The 20501-nt window shown below is 39.7% G+C and overlaps 1 long non-coding RNA gene and 1 pseudogene across 1 annotated transcript; both read right to left on the bottom strand.

Annotated features, from left to right (window-relative positions):
• Positions 1-20501, bottom strand: part of LOC144367187 (transient receptor potential cation channel subfamily M member 8-like) — a 484089-nt pseudogene that overhangs the window by 332751 nt on the left and 130837 nt on the right.
• On the bottom strand, positions 637-4800 carry LOC120887363 (uncharacterized). The gene is made up of 3 exons (XR_005730586.2): positions 4256-4800; positions 2912-2994; positions 637-2266 (listed from the first exon to the last, which is right to left on the bottom strand). It is a non-coding gene; the product is annotated as an uncharacterized LOC120887363 (long non-coding RNA).

Below are 20501 nucleotides of genomic sequence, written 5' to 3'. Positions count from 1 at the left end.
GCATTCAGTAAATACATAAAAATATGCTCTGTACAGACCCCTAATTCATGATAATTATTCCTTCTGAGGAGGGAAAGCATTGGACCAAAAAGGGAAATAGAGGAGATTTAAACTTTATATTTGATGTCTTATCTCTTTAAAAACAAATCCACCACAGTCTAGGAGAAAATATTTACAAAGAACGTATCTGATATAGGTGTCTTATCCAAAATATACAAAGAGCTCTTAAAAGTTAACAATAAGAAAACAACTCAATGTAAAAAGGGCAAAAGAGCTGAACCCCTCATCAAAGAAAGTACACAGATGGTAAATAAGCATATGAAAAGATGTTCAGCATCATGCATCATTAGGGATTTGCAAATTAAAACAATGAGATACCGCTGCACACCTATGTAGCCAAAATCCAAAGCACTGAGAACACCAAATGCTGCCAAAATGTTAAGCAACAGGAACTATCATTCATTGCTGATGGGAATGCAAAATGGTACAGCCACTTTGGAAGACAGTTGGCAATTTCTTTAAAAACTAAACATATTCTTACTATAGGATCCAGTAAGTGTGATTTTAGTTGCTTCCAAATACGGGCAACTGTAAGTAATTTGTTATAAATATTCATGGAATATTACCAAGCTCTGTTTTAGTCAGCTTTTTCACTGCTGTGACTAAAAGGATCTGACCACAACACTTTTAGGGAAGGAAAAGTTTATTGGGGGCTCACCATTTCAGAGGCTCAATCCATAGACAGCAGACTGTATTCCTCTGGGACTCAGGGTAAGGCGGGACATCGTGGTGGAAGAGTGTGGCAGAGGGAAGCAGCTCACAGGATGATCAGAAAGCAGAGAGAGAGAGAGGTCTCCACTCAACAGATACAAATATATACTCCAAAGCCATGCCCCCAATACCCAACTCCTCCAGACACACCCCACCACTTCAGTTACCACTCAGTTAATCCCTATCTGGGGATTAATTCACGATTGGGTTAAAATTCTCACAACCCATTTCTCCTCTGAACCTTCTTGCATAGTCTCACACGTGAGCTTTTAGGGGACACCTCACATCCAAACCATAACAAGCCCTAAAGAGGAATTTGCTGTCCAACCATGAACAAGCAACAGATGCATATTACTAAGTGAAAGAAGCCAATCTGAAAAGGCTAAATATTGTATGATTCCAAGTATATGCCATTATGAAGAAAGCAAAACTAGGGAGATAGTAAAAAAATCAGTGGTTTCCAGGAATCAGGGTTAAGAGAGGGATGAATTGGCAGAACCCAAGAGATTTTTAGGGCAGTGAAACTACCCTGTATGATACTGTAATTGTGGATTCATATCATCACACATTTGTGCAAACCTATAGAATGTACAACACCAAGAGTAAATCCTAACAGAAATTAGGGACTTTAATTAAGAATATGTCAATGTTCGTCCACTGATTGTGACAAATGTACCCCACTGGTGTGGAATGTGAATGACAGGGGAGACTCTAGGGGGAGGGGAAGAGGGATATGGGAAATCTCTGGATTTTTCCACTTTCCACTCTTTTGCTGTGAACCTGAAACATCTCTAAAAATAAAATATATTTCACTTTAAAAATCTGAATTACATATGAAAAATGTTAGGCATTTGTTCATTTTGGCTGGTGGTTTTCTTTTTGTTGACTTTTAATTTTCAAATAAAATATTTCAAAAAAATTGATCAGAAATATCAACAACTGTAAATTTAGAAAAAAATAATGATTGATATTTAATAGTCGTAAGAGGCAAAATTCACAAGGATATAACCATCACAGACATTTATACTTCTAAAAGTTTAGGAATTTATGAAGTAAAATCTATTAAAAGCATAAAGAAACACTGAGAAAACCACATCAATAGTGGGAAATATTAACTTTCATTTTAAAAAATCAATAGATAAAAAATAAAGACGTAACAGATTTGAAGATCATCATCATAAAACAAATTTAATAGAGTTTGAACTTCATAATAGAAAACAGAATACTTATATTTTTCAAATATCCTTGGAACACTTTTTAAAATTGATTATATATTACACTGCAAATAAAACTCAAAATAACTTAAAGATAACAATAGAGCTGACCAGTGTCTTTTCCCTTATTAGATCACAGTAGGAACAGGACAGGCAGCCAAAGAAAGTACCCCCTTACCAAGCTCAGCCCAACACTGGGATCTTAATTCAGGATCAAAGTCTCTCCACTCTCCTATGGTAACAGAGATGCCAGAGTAACTGTGTTCCTCTTCGGATATAATCTTTCCTCAGAAGAAATAAAAAATAGAGTTCAGTGGAGGAAAGCCATAGTCTAAATTTTTTCTGACCTAATTTGTTAACCCTCTCTTTCACCCAAGCCTGAACCCTACCTTTTAGGACAACGGATTCTCTGGTAGAACCTTGACTGGTTAAATTTCCCTTTAAATTAGTTGGACTTGGTGGAATGAAAGAAACAAACAAGGAAAGAACACAAGAGGTGATTTAAGAGAGAGAAGGGTGAGGTATTGGTGAATCTCAAATGCCCAAGGGAAGCCCTAGGTGCAAAGCACATTCCTCAGGCTTCCCAAATGAAATTTCTCTCTGGCTGATTTAACACCTGTCAGCTGGGCTTGCTCTCCATGACAAGCAGTCCGTGTTCGGATTTCAATGGCCATGTGTAAAACGGCAGCATGGACGTGGTCTGCACCCTCCCCATAAACCTGAGTCAGAGATAAATGGAAAGATTTATAAAGGGGAGGTGCAAATCTTCAGCTACATTGGTTTAAAGATGGTGAAATAAATGAGTTAAATTGTTCACTCAGGGTGTTTCATGAAGCAGATCTAATGTGCAGTTTTGTGATCTGATGTGACTTTAACTTCTCAGTAAATCAAAAAAGCTTAACAAATATTAAGATGGCAAAGATTACCTGTGTGGGACAGATTTGGATCTTTCATTCATTATCGTTTAAGAAACCAAGGGCTCCAGAAGAAAGCAGCCAGCCAGCATGTCCTGTGACCAAGAGAAAGCACAGAGCAGGTAGAAAAGGCCAAGCCACCACCAAGAGCCTCCCAGTGACACTGGTCTCTCCAGTCCTCCAGGAAGGATGCCTGAGATTTATGACCAGGGAAGTTCCAGAAAGTCAAGTTGGCCCTTTGCTGGGTGTTTCCCAAGGGCATCTGTTTCAGCTCCTGACACCCCCTCAAAACAGACCAGTTCATTGAGGTTGTCAAATACAAGGTATGGTGACCCTCTTTGGGGCAATGATGTGGGTGTTACACTGGGCCCTCCCAAATCAACTGGGAAAACACCATGTGGGAGAAGTTTCCCCAAGTATGCAGTTTTATAAAAATTGGTTTAGAAGCAGGGTGCCATGGTGCATGCTTGTAATCCCAGCAACTCAGGAGGCTGAGTCAGGAGGATCTCAAGTTCAAAACTAGCCTCAGCAACTTAGCAAGGCCCTGTCTCAGAATAAAAATAAACAAACAAACAAACAAACAAACAAACAAACAAATAAATAAATAAATAAATAAGACTGGGGCTGGGATTGTGGCTCAGTGGTAGAGCGCTTGCCTAACACATTCGAGGCCCTAGGTTCGATCCTCAGCACCATAAAAATAAATAAATAAAGATATAAAATAAATAAATAGGGCTAGAGATGTGGTTCAGTAGTTAAACACCCTTGGGTTCCATACCAAAACAATCAAATAAGTAAAAAATAAAAATAAATTGACTTAGAAGACCCCAAATTATCAAGCTTTTTCATCTGAAGAGGGTAAACCACTAGGAAGACAAAAGCCAGAGGCTCCACCCTTTTAATCTTACATATACCAAAACAATCCTGGAGGTTAGAGGTGGTCATTTGCCCATGGAATAACTGGAACCTCCAAATCTGAGAGTTGGAAAGACTTAGCAGTCATCTAGTCCTGGAGACTCAAGTAGTGACTGGTGGAACCTGGACTATTCTGGCCTTGTGGGCCTCAGAGACCATCAAAGCAATTGAGGAAAAAAAAACAAGCAGAGATGAGGTTCCGGGTTTCCTTGCTTATTCTTGCAAAACAGCTCTACCAGAACATTATTTTACCTATTGTAATTACACATTGGTTTTGTGGAGAAAGAATGTCTGCCTCTGCTTACTTTACAGATGACGAAAGTGAGGTCTAGGAGAGAACAGCAGGGCACAGTACATAACCCAGCTACAGGAGTTTCAATGCTATAGGAAGAAAGAAGACCCAATGGCCAGGGGGTCCCAAGGTCCCCTCAGTAAATATACCTTTACAAGGGGAGATGAGAAAAGTCTGGGCCTCCAAGGTGAATGGATGACTAAACTTGAAAAATGGTACCAAACTTGGGTGAAATGGGAGCCATGGCAGAAAAGTTTTCCAAGTCAAAGGCACCACACATTTGCCTCTCAGGTCTCTATTGTGCAGGGTCATGGGTTCATCTGGGATGATGTGGATCTGTGCTTCCCCCAGGGCCCATTTAATAAAATGTCCAGGCAGAGACCTCTCTCCCTGCCACTCCCCTTGTCTGCACAAAGACTTAATGCTGAGAACACTCCCAATTGCTCCTCTTTAGTTTCTGGGAGGCCATGACAGGAGACATTCTTGGTAACAAGGCTTAGAGGTCTCAGTGTTTCTCAGAGCCCCGGAAAACACTTTCTCATGTATCCAGCGTTTTGCCTTGCCTGTGTTAAAGAGAGAGAATGCAGAAAAAAATGAGTTATGGAGGTTTATATTGAACTTTGTCCTGATAGATAACCAAAATGACTGGCTTGTTTTTTATTTTAATTTTGAATTTTTAAAGGTATTAGTCTCCATTATGACTTGCCTGGGAGTCCATAATAGCCTCATTTTATTAGATCCAAATTTCCTATTTAGACAAAAGAGCCTAAGAGCCTCTTCAGAACAAGTAAATAACATGCATTTTTCAAAGTAATTTGCAGACACAAACACATATGCACGCTGCTCAGATTACCAATAGGACAAAATCACCCAGAAGAAGATGATAGTGTTTTATAATTTTAAAACTAAATGTTTTTGCACCCAAACAGAAATACCTACTGTGTCCTGGAAAGGTCCCTTGGTGTGCTGAATAAATTGCACCTCATTTTTATTTCCTCCTGTACACGGTTTCTGATGGCTTTGAAAAGGCAGCTGGGAGAACACCATCTTCAAACCTGTACACCACTTTCAAGAATAGATTTCCCTGTCTCTCTCCCACTTCCACAATCAGCCAGATGAAATAGCCTCATGCCCATTCTCAGACATCACTTTTGCAAAGGAATTAGAGCACCAGCTTACCACAAGCTTCAGGTCCCTTCTGCTGGCTGTCTCCAGGCTCAGCTCAGTTGGGGACTGGGATCTGGGCCAAGAAGAGCCCAGCTAACCACTGACATCCACTCAGCACCAACAGGCAGACCAATAGGAGTAGTAGATTTGTCTACCCTAAGCCCAGTAACAGTAGGGCTAAAATTAGTCATCCAGAGGCCTGAGGACAGACTATTGGAAGCAAAACTGGAGGCTGGGAGAGGGAGGGGAAAGACCAACTATGGAGAAGCAGCCTGGGCATCTCCTAACTCCTTCTAGAGGAGGGAGTGGAAAGTACTGGATTCTTCGATAGGGGCTGCATGGCAGCTGCCTCTGACCCTCAGGACAGACTCAGGGTCAGTGGCTCTCTGCTGTCCACTCAGGCAGAGTCACCTCCCCATTAAAAAACCCTTTCCACTCCTATCTGTTAAATCCTATCAGTTTAATTCTTCAAACTTATAGAAACTTCTTTAAATTAATTTGGGAAGATTGAAGTTGTTTAATCATAGTCTAAACCAGTTAAAAATGGAGCTGATGATGCAAGTCCAAGTGGCACATAGAATGACGTGTGAATGTTTGCACATATCCCAAGATTGTTGGCACTTGGGTGGTGGGGAGGATATCTTTCAGGGTTAGTATTTATTCCTACTTCTATCCCAATAAATCAATTAAATTCAATTTTCTTCCTAGGAATTTGCTTAAAGCAAAAGTAATGACACTCTTCACAAATTCCCTACAAGAAGTTTATTATTTTTACCAAAACAAACAAACAAATGGAGAAGGGTACTGAATTGCAATGCCCAACAGACAGTCATGGCAACACAATTGATATCATGGACCACATATTCCCACTCCACCCCACTCCATTTACATAAGAAAGAAAGAGAGGCAGGATCAAGGGTAAGGGGAAGTGATTTCATGACTTATGTGTTTTATTGGGGTCAGTTTTATGGTTAATACAAAACCAAAAGGACCTTGGACACTAATTGGCGATAGAGGATATTGTACCAAGTGTTGGTCTTCGTGTTAGTAATGGATAAAAGAAGGCTGAGGTCTGAGCCACAGGAGAAGCTTATTTGGCATTGAGTTTTGTCATTGTCACTAAATGTTGTCACAAGTAGACAAGGTAAGCTGGGTGTCGCGACCCCTCGCCAGCAAGGGAAACATGACACAGGATTCTTCTTTCAGCAGTTTATTCAGGACCCTTGAAGCATGATGAGAAAACAGGAACAAGAAAGGAAAGAGCGCGAGCGGTTGGTTGGTCTGCCCTAGCTTAAGTACCCAGCCCCGCCAATGAACTAGCACCACGTGGAAAAGTCTAATAGGTACAGCGCAGCGGAAGCAGGCTAGAGCCCAGCCCCACAGCCTTACAAGGAGTTGTTTACTTCTAACAACTCTAACCGCTTAACGAAGCGGAAGCAGAGACCAGCGCCATATTCAGGGTGCGGTCGCTGGCTCCCAACAGCTGGGTTAATTGTAACATTGCTCATGTTTCTTTATTCTAACAAGGGCCATTTTTCCTGCTACAAGGGTAAGACAGGTGTTCCATCCAAGGCATTTAAAATGGCAGGTGCCAGATTCTCCTAAAGCAGAGATCATTCAGATGGTCCCAGTAACACCAGCATGAATTGCTGCACTGATTATCTTGAAAGAGATAACATTCAAGAGGATGTAAAATTTCTAATATATCCTCCAAGAAGACAATCATGGAACCTTGGAGCCATACCTTGATATAGATAAAAATACTTCTAGTTGAATATATTGTGATTTCTCCAGAATGGACATCCTTTACACTTTCACAGAAGGCTCTTCTGTTTTCTCCATTACTTTGTGTGTTCCTCTAGGAAAGGAGTCAGGTTTATTCTTTCTAGAAACACCTCACTGCATGCCAACCACAGAGCACAGAAGTCTCCTATGCATGTGCTCCAGACAAATTTTTTTGAAGTTTTATGGTGCTTTCCAGCTCTTGAGGTTGGTCCTGTTTCCATCTCGTGAAGACATGCACTCACAGAACCAAACACTCTAAAAGCTGATTGTAGATAAAGACACCCACTTAAAAACACCAAACACCACTGATTTCCCAAAGCCTCACAAGGTCCATCAGAAGGCCGGGAGAGTCACAATGGCGATTTAATGATGAGACTCTTCCAGGTGCTTTCAGATTAACATGGTCCAATGTAATGTCAAGCTAGGAAGAATAAAGGTTAATTTATTCTATTAGTCCCAATTGTCATAAGAATTTTACCCAACAATATGGTTCATTACATGCTGAATCTAACAATTATGTTCACCATAATAGAAATTATTCAGACAGATATGATCTGAATAGTTGTGATTTATTAATTTAGCCACAAATTTCATTAGCGATTGATTTCCATTGTGTCTCTCTCTGAACATAAGTTTTGTGGAAAAGCATCCTGGAAAGAAAATATCAACTAAGAAATGTCAGGTAACAATAACTAAGCAACAAGTCCACTTTTGAAATGCTATTTTGGCTTTCCCCTGAAACAGTAACAACAAAACTCATTCCAAGCAGCTTGAAGAGGTGGTTATTTTCCTTCCATCTGAGACACTACTCCTGATCCCAAAGGTAATGATACCTCAGTGAGTCATATAGCTGTTCTGGTGCAGATGTGCTCTCATAAAAATGTGAGAGCCCCCATTCTTCTTGATCCATTGGGAAACCATCTCCAGCTTTAGGTCCACTGGTCCTGCTGCAGCTCCCAACTCTGGTCCCTGCCCTCACCACCTCCATGAGTCTCTGATAACCAATACTTGGAACCAAAGTTTTGCTTTAATTTTTGGTATCAAACATAAAAGAATGGTCATATAATTTTTTTTAAATGAGGCAAAGAAATAGAGAGAGGAACACTTTGTTTTTAAAAGATGCAAATGGAATTTCCAATTAGTAGTCCTCTGATCAGTTCCCTCTATCCAACTTTATTCCCACTCCAACCACACCTGATAGTCTGGTAGCAACTTTTCATTTAGAGAAAAGTGAAACATTTTGTCTTTCATGATTCTCAGAGTGGGATAGGAGAATGACAGGGTAGGAAAGATGGATGAGGATAGAGAGAATTTCCTTCCATTCCTCATTTCTCCTTGCACTAGCCTTAGCCCTGTTTCCTCCTCTCTTTGTTTCATGTCTTGAATGATCAAAGATCCTTAACTATATTCCTTTTAAAAATAAGTATATTAATAACAGAAGTGGACAATTTGGAATTCTGGATTTAAACATTCATATATACAACTTTTGGTGATTTTCTAATGAAAGAAAGGATGGTTTATTACAGTTAGATCTGGAATTTTCCCCAAAGTCCCAGGTTGGAAGCACTGTTCCCAATGTAGCAAGGTTCAGAAGTGGAACTTTTAGGCAATGATTGGATCCGAGGGTTCTGATATCATCAGTGGATTAATCCATTTGATGAATTATCAAATGGATTAATCCACTGATAACTGAATGGACTCCTAGGAGTTGAGACCTAGTTGGAAGAAGTAAGTCACTGGGATGTGCCTGGAAAGGTTTATCTTGTCCCCAGGCCTTTCCCTCCTCACTGCACCCCTTACAACACTCTTCCTCCCTCCAGCTGCCCTGAGTTGAGTAGCTTTCCACCTCACTCTCTTCCACCATGATAGTCTGCCTCATCTCAGGCCTAGAGCAATGAAGTCCACTGACCATGGACTGAGACCTCTGAAAACATGAACCAAAATAAACTTTTCCATGGACTGAGACCTCTGAAAACAGGAGCCAAAATAAATAACCCAAATTGTTCTTGTTAGGTACTTTGGGTCATAGTGACACAAAACGGACTAACGCAGAGTCCCTTGGTAAAATAGCCAGTTCTAGGTCTGGGGCTGGAAATTCGCAAGATGATACCAGAAAGTGTGGTCAGACTAGGCAACAAGGAAGACAATGAGCCTTGTTGAAAAGAAGGCAAGTGTCAAGTTAAAGGGGCAACTGGAAAACATTGAAACAACTTTCTTCAAATACACCAAATCCATTATAAGTCCATGATTTCCTAAACAATACCAAAACAAACAATCCCACCTTTGGTCACCACTGGAAAACAAAGAAAATCTACTCAATATTCTGCAAAGCGGCACAGAAGGGAGAAAATGAAGCATTTACCTGCCCTTTCTATGAGAAATTTACCTCAAAGTAAACAAAGGGTTGATGAGGGGGCATTTCTTTTGATGAAAGTATTCCAGCTGACAAAGGAAGAATAGTAAAATTTGAATATTGCCATTTTATAACCCTAATTGATAATGAATCTAGGCAATGATCTTCAATGGTAACCTACACTTCTAATGGAAGATGACCAGGCATTATGGACAGTGGCTATACAGCACTCATCCATGAAGTATCCTTTTGAAAACACAGAATCTGGTCAAGCCACTAGACTAATTACCAGTTTGCAGGACATACTGGAGGTAGATGAACACACACAGTGTGTTTAATGATTTTTCATGCAGCAAAATTCAGAATGCAGAAAGTTTTATAGGAAAAATCACCTGCTTTTCTTTTAACCCATACATTGCAAGGAAAAAAGCAATAGCAAGAGAAATGGGGAAACCAACAGACTGAAAGAGACTTGGAGTTTCTATGGACAAAGTGTAACATGCAGACCTTGTTGGGGCCCTCCTTCAAACCAGCCAACCTAAAAATGTCCTGTGAAATAATCAGAGAAATCAGAACACTGACTGGGTATTTGGCGATAGGAAAGGATTTTTATTTTTAGACATGATAATGGTAATGTAGTGGGTTTTATTAATCAAAGAGTTACTGTCTTACACAGACACACATATACTCATATACTTTCTGGTGAAATGATATAATGCAGGAAATGAAATGATATAATGCTTCAGTGAGAAAAGCTGGACATACTGACAAAGGCCTCGCTGTGGGGTCCTCCGGTCATGACAAGGAAGGATTAGCACCTATGGACAGGGGCTCCTTTTTATGTACACTCTAGGCAGCTGGCTTGTCCCACCCATGTGATGCCTGGGATTGGTTTCAAAATAATCCACAAATAAGGGAGGGATTGGTATATGGGCATATAAATGAGAGAACATGTGAAACTTTCTATAATTTTTTAAAAAAAACAACACACAATTTTAAAAAATCCTTAAAATTGGCCATGCTGGGTTTTTTTTTAATGTTAAGTAAATAGTAACTTTTGAAATAACTGTGACAGTAATTACTGTTTTCAGGTTTACTATCACTCAGCACTAAACTGTGAGCTCTTTCACATCAGAACATATTCAGCTTTGGTGGATTGATGCAAAAAAAGGCAGCACACATCTTTCTGATCCTGGCTCTGTGCTAGGAGCTAGAGATAACATGAACAAGAGAGGCCCTGCCCACAGGACCCTTACAGTCCAGGACTAAGACAAAAAAGAATCAAACTAGCACCCCCCCCCAAAAAAAGGAAGGATTTCCAACATAGAAAATCATAAAAAGGGATGTTTTAGGAAGGGAACAAAGGAAGGTCTCTGAGGTGGTGCTACTGATAGACAGCAAAGGCTTGCTGCCCAATAAGCATAGAAGTCAATATCATAGCATCAGGGTTTTTTGGCAAAAAGAAAAAGCTTTACTGCACCACTGACCAGCAAGGATGCCAGGGGATTCACTCAGATCATCTGTTGTTAGTGGAGCAATTCTTAGGAGGGGAGAGGAAAGGGACTGATTGTAAGTTAAATGATGAGAAGAAGGAGCTCTGGGGTTATTTTGCACAGGTGTAGACAGCCATCGTGTCTCTTCCTAGGGTGCATGTTTCTTTGGTGAGAAATAGTTGTCATGTCCTGCTCGGGGGATTCTGAGCTTGAGACATCAAAAGGTCGTGGACCCGATGAACTGGCTTCTTCTGCACATAGTCATTCTTGAAAAGCTGGTTCCAAACAAATCCTTGAATGGATTCTGGAGGCTTCTCCTGAAAGACAACTTAAGCACTTTGTTATTTAAGGGATTTATGTCCAGATGTATCCAGGTCTCAGGCGATTTCGCTGCTAGGCTGAGAGCTAAAGGAAGGGGAAGAGTCAGCCACCAGTGGAGTGATGGAGAAGTCCAGGCAGAGACGCAGGAATCAAGCGCACAAAGGCTCATGGTTCACAAACACCTGACATGTTGAAGGAAACCGGAGAGGAGGGTAGGGCAGGCAGGATCAGAAGAGGCTGACCCAGGCAGGAGCTAGCCCATTTCAGCCTTTAAAGGAAGAATAAGGTGTTTGCCTGTTTTGTTTTTCATCTTATATTCACTAAAGATTGAAGGGTGCATAGTAAATTGGAATATGGATCTACATTAGCTCTTATATTCAGAAAGTTGCTCTGTTAGAACCCCAGACACAGGTTTTTAATGGATTAATTCATAAATTCGTGTTAGCCACAGTTCTGTTGACTTCGTAATGCTATTTACTTCAGGAGACCTATTAAAACTGGTTTATTTAACTCCTTCCCTGCTTCAGCATAGGTTTGGCAGAGAATAAAGTATGGACGAATCTGAGAGTCCTTCATTCTTTTCCAGAGCTTGAAGTGAGTTTCAAGGTGGAATTAATCAAGTCTGGCAGGACCAGAAATTGGACATAGCCTCTTAGTTCCAGCAGCATGAAGTCTTCTCAGTTTGGCTTCGTCATTTGGTTTGAAATAAGTTTTTGGAATGTCAAACATTCTCATATTCAAAAGTAAGTATATATGTATATCGCAAAGCCAAATTAGAATATCTTTTGGATTATCTACCATTTTCTATTACTCATGATACAGTGCCCCTCATTTGGTGCCTATGATCAAGAATTAACATTATACCTCAAATGCAAATGAGTGGGAAAGGTAACAGAGGGGAAAGCCTTTCAAAATAGCCTGAAATAGCAATTTATCTGTGTCAATTTGCTGGGCAAAAGGACTTTCACCTGTTAGGAGAATGAGACAATGTAGTTTGAGGTCCTAAAAGAGAAAACAAATAACATATTCTCTTTCTTCATAATTGTTTACATTTAATGGAATTTTAAGGGCATGTAAGCTATTCCATACTGAAAGCAACTTTATGAAAAGATATGCACAGTGGTGGCATTGATTTGTTAATGTTGGGTGTGACATATATAAATTTGGAGGGGAAGAATGCTAAAGAAGACACAAAAGGCTTTGCTTGTCAATTCACATGGAATTGGATTCCAGGAAAAAAAAAAACTGAAATATGTTCTCCCTTCCATTGACCTATGGGCTATGGATGGTGGGGACTTCAGGCAAATGGAGATGGGAAGATGAGCAGCTGGGATTTCTGGGGTCTAAAGCCACCACCTAGAATTTACACCCCTGTCCTCAATCCCAATCTATGTCTTCATTTGCCAAAAGAAAGAAAAGAAAAAATAACTACAAAAAGCAAAAAACAAAACAAAACGAAAAAAAACATGAAACCCGTAAAATTCAACTTTAGCAAATCTTCCCTGATTAACCCCATCCAGATCGGTCACTCCTCTTGGTTTCCATTTACATACAGAACTTTTGCACATGTTGATATATTGCTTCAAAGAACACAATTTGCTGATACATTGTTCCAGATCATTTCATCTGAATATTTTTATGTTCATTTGAGAATTCAGGTGCCTGGAACTTTTCCCTTTCATTTGGGAATTCAGGTATAAAGTCAATTTTCTATAATTGTTTGTGGCATTATTCCAAGAAGAGGAACTATTGGATGAAATTTCCATCCCAGATGAAAACTGATCATCCATTTTGTTTAAACATTGCTTGGTCACTGGAATTCCAATTCAGTTGGTATAATTTCTATTGATTTTCCCCATATGTTCTTTAATCAATTCCCAGTATCTCCACTTCCTCCTCCTGACCTTTTATCAGTAGACTCTGGGAACACAGACATCTGCCAAGAGATGGTCAATTCTGCTGCCAATATGGATTTTAAACCCAAATACACAAAAGTAAAACTAAAAGTATAAAATTAGTAGAGAGAGAGAGACAGAGAGAGGTTTGGACTCACTTCCTTAAAGTTCTTGAACATGCTTTCTATAACACTGGATGACTAGTTTCCTCCAGGCTTTAGCTAGGACACAGGTCATTCATTTTCACGGCTGACTGTGCATCTTTGCACATGAATCTAAGGTCCTGCCTCTCATGGAAAACCAGAGAATCCTTCCAGTAGCTCCCTGCTTATATTTTTAGCTCTTGAGAGAGAATAGAGTCTACAACTCCGAACACACACACACACACACACACACAAACAAACAAACAAACAAACAAACAATGTCACTGTTGAAATAGATATCTTAACGGTGATGTTGGGTCTTACCCAGAGCAGATTCCAAGGGCCCTTGAGCATCTCATCAAGTTGACTGTAAGTTTAGCTTCTGTTAGTTTCTCTTCAGGAAGAAGCATTAAACATGTGCAACCAGAAGCAGAATAAACAATATCAGCTCATTTCCTCCTTCTTTTCCATTCTTCTGATATCACTTCAACCTCCATTCCCTCAGCAAGGACTCCTTGGGCATCTCCAGGACGGATTAGCCTTCACTCCAGACTACACCTGTAGCACTGTATCTAGACCATGCCCTGGGGTTGGCTTTTATTCATTTGAGCATGTGTGCAAGATCAGACCACATGCCTTGAGGGGAGAAATAGAGTCTCATTCAACTTATATTTCTATAGTTACCAAAATGGTATCAGTAAATATCTTTCACTCAATATTGATCATCTAAAAACCTTAACTTTTAAACAACCAGAACTTTGTTAGTTATTTTGCATGGACTTTCAAACAAAATAGAACTAGATAAAAAAAAAACAATTAAACAGCAATTGATAAACAGTGTCTCTAGACCAGGAAGCAGAAACTCAGTTTCTAACAGAATCCAAGTTAGGTGGAGGGTGAAATGGGGTGAGAAGGAAGGAAGGTATCCATTCCAATTTTTTCCTCCTCACTTCTGAGCTGGATCCATAGCCCCTGATCACCATCAGAAGCAAAAGTTTTATTTCTCTAAGAGAGAGAGGACCAGTGGGAAGGACATGGGGAAGTTTTCTAAACCCTGGTTCTATATTTTCAATTATCTAAGACAATTATCACTTTAACAAAAAATATATTAATATTGGAAGTGAGCATTCAAAATTGATCTATTGAAGGTGGAGATTCTTGGATCAAAAAAAAAAAAAACTCCCTATAAACTATTAGAAATACACCCGTGTGACCTTGGAAAGCTCTAGCAAAAGGAGTGGTTACAAGTGTGAGCAAGGATATGAAGCACACTGCCGACAGGAGGGTCACTCGGCACAGCCACTTCAGAGAGCTAGCAAGCTGCGGCTGACGGAGTCAAAGATGCCCATGCTCTTCAGCTCAGCCACACACTTCTAGGTGTAGAAACTCTCTTGCGTGTGCATGAGAAAAAGTGTCCACAGGCATAAATTATATTAGAAAAAACAACCCAAAGATGGCCCTGTCAGAGGTCAGATTCTCCAGTTTGGAGAATGTCTGGGACAGCCATCTGGGTGCAAGGGGTTTTACATAGTGTTTTCTAGAGCAACGTTGTGAGAGGCAGGAAGCAGAACTGGGCAGCAGTAACAGAGGCCTCAACTGGTCCTACAGAGAATTCCGGACCAGGACTGCCTGTAATGGTTTGGATGTGAGGTGTCCCCCAATGTGTGAGACAATGCAAGAATGTTCAGAGGAGAAATGATTGGGCCTTAACCTAATCAATGAATTAACCCTATGATGGGATTAATTGAGTAGTGCTGAAGGCAGGTAGGATGTGGCTGGAGGAAGTGGGTCATTGAAGGCGTTCCTATCTGGTGAGCAGTCTGTCTCTCTTCTTGCTGATCAACATGTGAGCTGCTTCCCTCCACCACACTCTTGCACCATGTTCCTCGGCATCACCTTGAGTCCCAAGGAATGGAGCCTGCTGTCTATGGACTGAGACCTCTGAAACTGTGAGCCCCTAGAATAAATTTTTCTTCCTCTAAAATTGTTCGTGTAGATCTTTTAGTCACAGCGGTAAAAATGCCAACTCCAAGTTGTCCCAAGTGGAGACATGGAGGTCAGCATCTGTACCTTTCATGATAGTCAATGGACAGAAGCTGGAATGGTTGTGGCTTGGGGTAAGCAGTTCCCTTTGATTAGAGCAATGTCTAAACAAGATTTTGGCTAGCATCTATTAGCACACAAAGTTCCTATAGCTAGGAGAGTGAAAGTCTTGGTCCTGGTTGGCATATCATAGCATCCTCCACAGCACCCCTCTGCCCCAAAATCTGCATCCAGAAATTACAAAAAAAGATAAAATAAGAAATAGATTTGCAAATAATAAACTATTTATAAAACAAACAAAATAAGACATATCAAGATCAATGGTGTGCACCCTAAGTGAATCCCAAGGAAATTTTGGTCTTAAATATATTATATCAATCACAATGGACTAATTAAAGACCTAGAAAATGAAAAATACATAAACTAAATAAAGCAGAAAGAATTAATAAAAATAAAATCAAACTAATGAAAGATAATATTTCTTAAAAAGTTTTGAACAATAAAACTCAGTGTTAAGTCACAGAAAAGACAAATAAAATAAATAAGCTAACAAAGTCAGATCAAGAAAAGAATGAAAGCTATAGATTAATGGAAAAGGACATTTCACTATGGCTCTTTTTAAGAGAATTCTGTGTACAATGTCATGTCAATAGATTTGAAACCTAGATTAAAAATGATGATTTTATAGGAAAATATAAATTACAACAGTGTCAAAAAACATAAACAATGAACAAATAACCTTTGCTAAAATTCTACCAAATAGTCTTAAGAACAGAGAATATTAAATTTTTATCAAATGTTTCATAATGTGGAAGAAGCTTGAAGTCTACCAAATTTATGTTATACAGCTATCATAATTCTGCTTCTAAAACTGTACAAGGGCAACATAGGAAAATAAAACTGTCAACCAATATCACCTGTGAACAGACATGTAGACATCCTAGAAAATATATTAATGAATTAGCAGCATATCAAAAAAAGATAATGAATCAAGTTAGCTGTATCCTGTAAGAATGTCTCCAGCTTTGATTGTCTATTAATACAAGCCACTGCATTTATATATAAAGGAAAAATTAATATAATTATCTCAGTAGATGCACCTAAATAGACACCCACTTATAATGTTGGTTACTTATGATATCAGTGACTACAGTGGCCTCCATGGTCCATAAGACCTAACCCAATCTAGATTCTTATCATCTTTCTGACTTGATTTTGTTTTGTTTTTTTTTTTCTAGCTTACTGGAGAGAGGAAGCAGAGAATAGCAATTAAGAGTTATCACGATGATTGAAATTTAAGGGACAGAGTTTCAGAAAGCAGGGAGAGAAGAAAGAACCCCAAAAGTCAGCATAAGACCCACATCTAGGGTTCAGCCAACATTTGAGAACAAGTTTGTGGGAGTCTAGGGGCTTCCACAGGAACTCTAGAGACTGAGCAGAGACTTCAGAGGTCACATACTGCCAGGGAGATGCTGAGGCACAGTTCCAGCCAGGATGGACGTGGTTTTCAATACTATCTGAAGTTTTACAGGATTTTACTCCTGGGGAAAACTGAATAAAAGCTACGCGAGGTCTTTCTATACTGTTTCTTACAGCTACACGTGAACCTACAATTATCACAAAGTAAATAGTTTGATTTTAAAAAATGAATAAAAAAGAAAAAGAAATATTCTCAGACAAGCCAAAGCTGCAAAAAAGTTGAGCCAACTCTTCACTGGCATGGCTGCACTACAGACACTAAGGGAAGGTCTTTGGGCTAAAGATGATCCCCACAGAAGCCCAAGGGCAATAAGGAATAAATAATTTCAGGAAGGGTAAATGTGAAAGTCATTTTAAAGCAAGAATATTAATAATGTCCAAAACAGCACACACACACTCATACATAAATCACCACCCATAATGGTACAAATGTGTACATCTGCTAACCCACTATTTTCCCATTTCAGTATCTGCCCTAGAGAAATATAATCACATATGCAAACCAAAGGAGGCATGTCCAAGAGTATCCATTGCAGCTTTGTTAGTAATAGCAACAAATTAAAAAAAATGAACATCAACCAGTGGGGGCCAGATAACAAATTATGTTATATACATAAAAAGAAAAACTATGCAGTAGCTAAAAAGAGAGAGGCATTATATCTATAAAATGTTTAAAAAGTAAGTCATAGAGATGGATACAGTGGCCCAGGCCTGTAATCCCAGAAGCTCTGGAAGCGAAGGCAGGAGGATCATGAGTTCAAAGCCAGCCTCAGCAACTTAGTGAGGCCCTAAGTAACTTAGCAAGACCCTGTCTCTAAATAAAATATAAAAAGGGCTGGGGATGTGGCTCAGTGATTAAGCACTCCTGAGTTCAATCCCTGGTAGAAGAAGAGGAGAGGGGAAGGAGAAGGAGGAGGAGGAGGAGGAGGAGGAGGAGGAGGAGGAGGAGGAGGAGGAGGAAGTCATAGAAATATATGTATAGTGTGATACTGTGTATGTACAATATTGCTATAAAGTTCTTGATTGTGTCTGTATACATACATGCAACACTGCTGAGCACTTATTTTTGCCAGATATAGTTCTAAATGCTTTATACACATTAACTCTTTTAATCCTCACAGATATCCTGTAAAGTATGCACTATTATTGTCTCCATTTTTTTTTCAGGGAAAGAAACTGAGAGGTAGAGTTAAGTAACTTGCCTAAATAGCTCAGCTGATTAGTGGCAGGGCTGGAGTTCAAAGCCAAGCAGAATCCAAGGTTATCCAAGCAGATGGGCTCTTAAGTCCATGATCTTATGCTTTGCTGAACAGCCCTTACAATAATGCTCAGAAAAAGAACTCACAAAGAAACTCCATATTTTTAACAGTGACCACCTCCAGCAAGAATGGGATTGATATGGTAGTTCAAGGGAACTTCAGGGTTTTCTTGACTATTTGTGAATTCAACAAGAATAAAATCATGTACTGCTTAGGAATTTTAAATGACAATTCAATTGTTATGTATGTGTGTGTGGTATTAGGCATTGAACCCAGGGGTGCATTACCACTGAGCTATATCTTTCTTCTTCTTCTTCTCCTTCTCCTTCCTTTTTTTGAGATAAGTTCTTACTAAGTTTCCCAGACTGACCTCAAACTTGTGATGCTCCTGCCTCAGCTTCCTGAGTTACTGATATTACAGTTGCATGTCACCATACCTGGCACAATTCAGACTTAAGAGGAAAGTGGCTACTGTGGTTTGGGTAGCTGTCCCCAACAGTTCCCCAATGGAAGGTAGAACCTTTAAGAGTTGTGACCCACGGGGAGGTTTTAGGTCATGGTGGGCATGCCCTTGAAAAGGATTTTGACATACTGGCCCCTTGCTCACTTTCCTTCACATTCTGACCAAAATGTGTGCAGTTTGCTCACCTGTTCCCTGCCATGATGTGTGGCTTTACCACAGGCCCCAAAACAATGGTGTCAACCAACTATGGACTAAAACCTCCAAAACCATAAGTCAAGACCTTTGCTCTTTTAAAAATTGATTATCCCAGTTTTTTGTTGTTGTTGTTTTGTTTTTTGTTGTTGTTATAGTAATGGAAAGCTAACAAACACAATAATAAAACCTAACTTAAAAAAAAAAGTTTGGAATGAATTAGAGAGGAAACATCTAATTTAGTAGTGGTTTGATTCTATATCAAGAGTAAGACCTCTAAATAGAAATATATGTGAACATGTATGTCCACACACAAATGAAAGTAATTTGTAAAGTGGTTTCCAGAAGTATACTCACTGTGACAAAAATATCCCACTAAGTAAGAGGTAAAATGTCCTTCATATGTATGAATCTGAGGATTCACTTGGGTCTCAGATTATATCTTTTTTGCATGTCAAGAGTCTGTTGTGTTAAAATATATATGAACCCAGCAAATAAATTATCTATCCAATTGATCTTTTGCAGTAGACACAATATTATGTTAAAATCATCCTAGCCCCCAACAAGTTATTAATATATCTAGAATTCACTACTTGCTGATTCACTTTGTACTCAAAAAAGAATTGAACAGGCTCCTATTAATTAAAACTATACCTGTAGTTACATTGAACTCAGGTGACTGAACCAAATGGTTGATTCCAAAAGTAAGTGATCTAGTCAATGAAGCATAACGAGTGTCATGCAGAAAGGACAAGGTACAGACAGTCAGCATTTTCTCAGTGAAAGATGCCCGGGAAGTCCCTAGTGAGCTAACTAATGGAGGCAGGAGATCCCTGAAAGGGGTTTATCAGCTCCACGCACCATAGACCTTCCCTGGAAGCTAAACAGTCAAAGCGAATCAGAAGAGTCCATCAGTCCTGGTCTGGGATCCCCAGAGAGCACAGGTCAGCCAGCTGGCACAAGGTCCTAGGTTGCCGAGGGTGACACAGAGCCGGAGTTTCTCACTTAAGAGCTCACAGCTCCAGCGGGCAAAGCCTTGTATCCAAAACAGACAGCTGGGAAGGACAGAGCAATTGCATCAAAGAATCTGGATTGGACCTTGAGAAGTCATTTAACTGTTCCCTCCCAGCCCTCATAGACACAGGGACCTACCCAATCAGTCCTTTTTTAAAATTTTTGTTATCTATTTAGGGAAACATCCTGTGATCGCTCTGTATCAGGAAGTCTTTCCTAAGCTCTAGCCCAAATTCTCCTTTGGATATTTTGAAACTTTTTCTTTCCCTAGAGGAGTCAGAGATGAAATATAAGACCCCTCAAATCTGACAAACTTCCTATGACTAGGAAGAGGTTTGCACCCACTTTAAGAAACTATATACAAAATTCTGTTTTTTATAAAACAGATCAGTTATAAGACAAGGAGTAGGAAAAGGGGAGGCGTTTTAGTATTACAAAGGAGGCCATTTTTATTTCTTTTAAAATTTTCCAAATTTTATTGGTGCATTATAGTTATACATCATGGTGGGATATATTGTTACATACCATTGCTGGTATCCTGGTATACCAAGAAACGAGGTGTTCTGCCTTTTTATATCTTAGGCTTCCTTTGTTCTCCTGCCCTCTTCCCATTATCTTTCTCCTCCCTACTTAGTGAGGAGAGCAAGGAAATGCTGGGAGAGATGGCCAAAAGCTGAGAAACAGGTGGGCTGAAGGGGGAAGGACAGGATGGAGCAGCCCAGGATGCATTAATTAACAATTTTATAAGTCCCTGTAGGGAGGGGCAATTCCTGGGACAGGTTACCTTA

Source organism: Ictidomys tridecemlineatus, chromosome 1 (assembly GCF_052094955.1).
Source record: "Ictidomys tridecemlineatus isolate mIctTri1 chromosome 1, mIctTri1.hap1, whole genome shotgun sequence".
Taxonomy (NCBI): domain Eukaryota; kingdom Metazoa; phylum Chordata; class Mammalia; order Rodentia; family Sciuridae; genus Ictidomys; species Ictidomys tridecemlineatus.
This window is presented reverse-complemented; position numbering and strand designations above follow the sequence as displayed.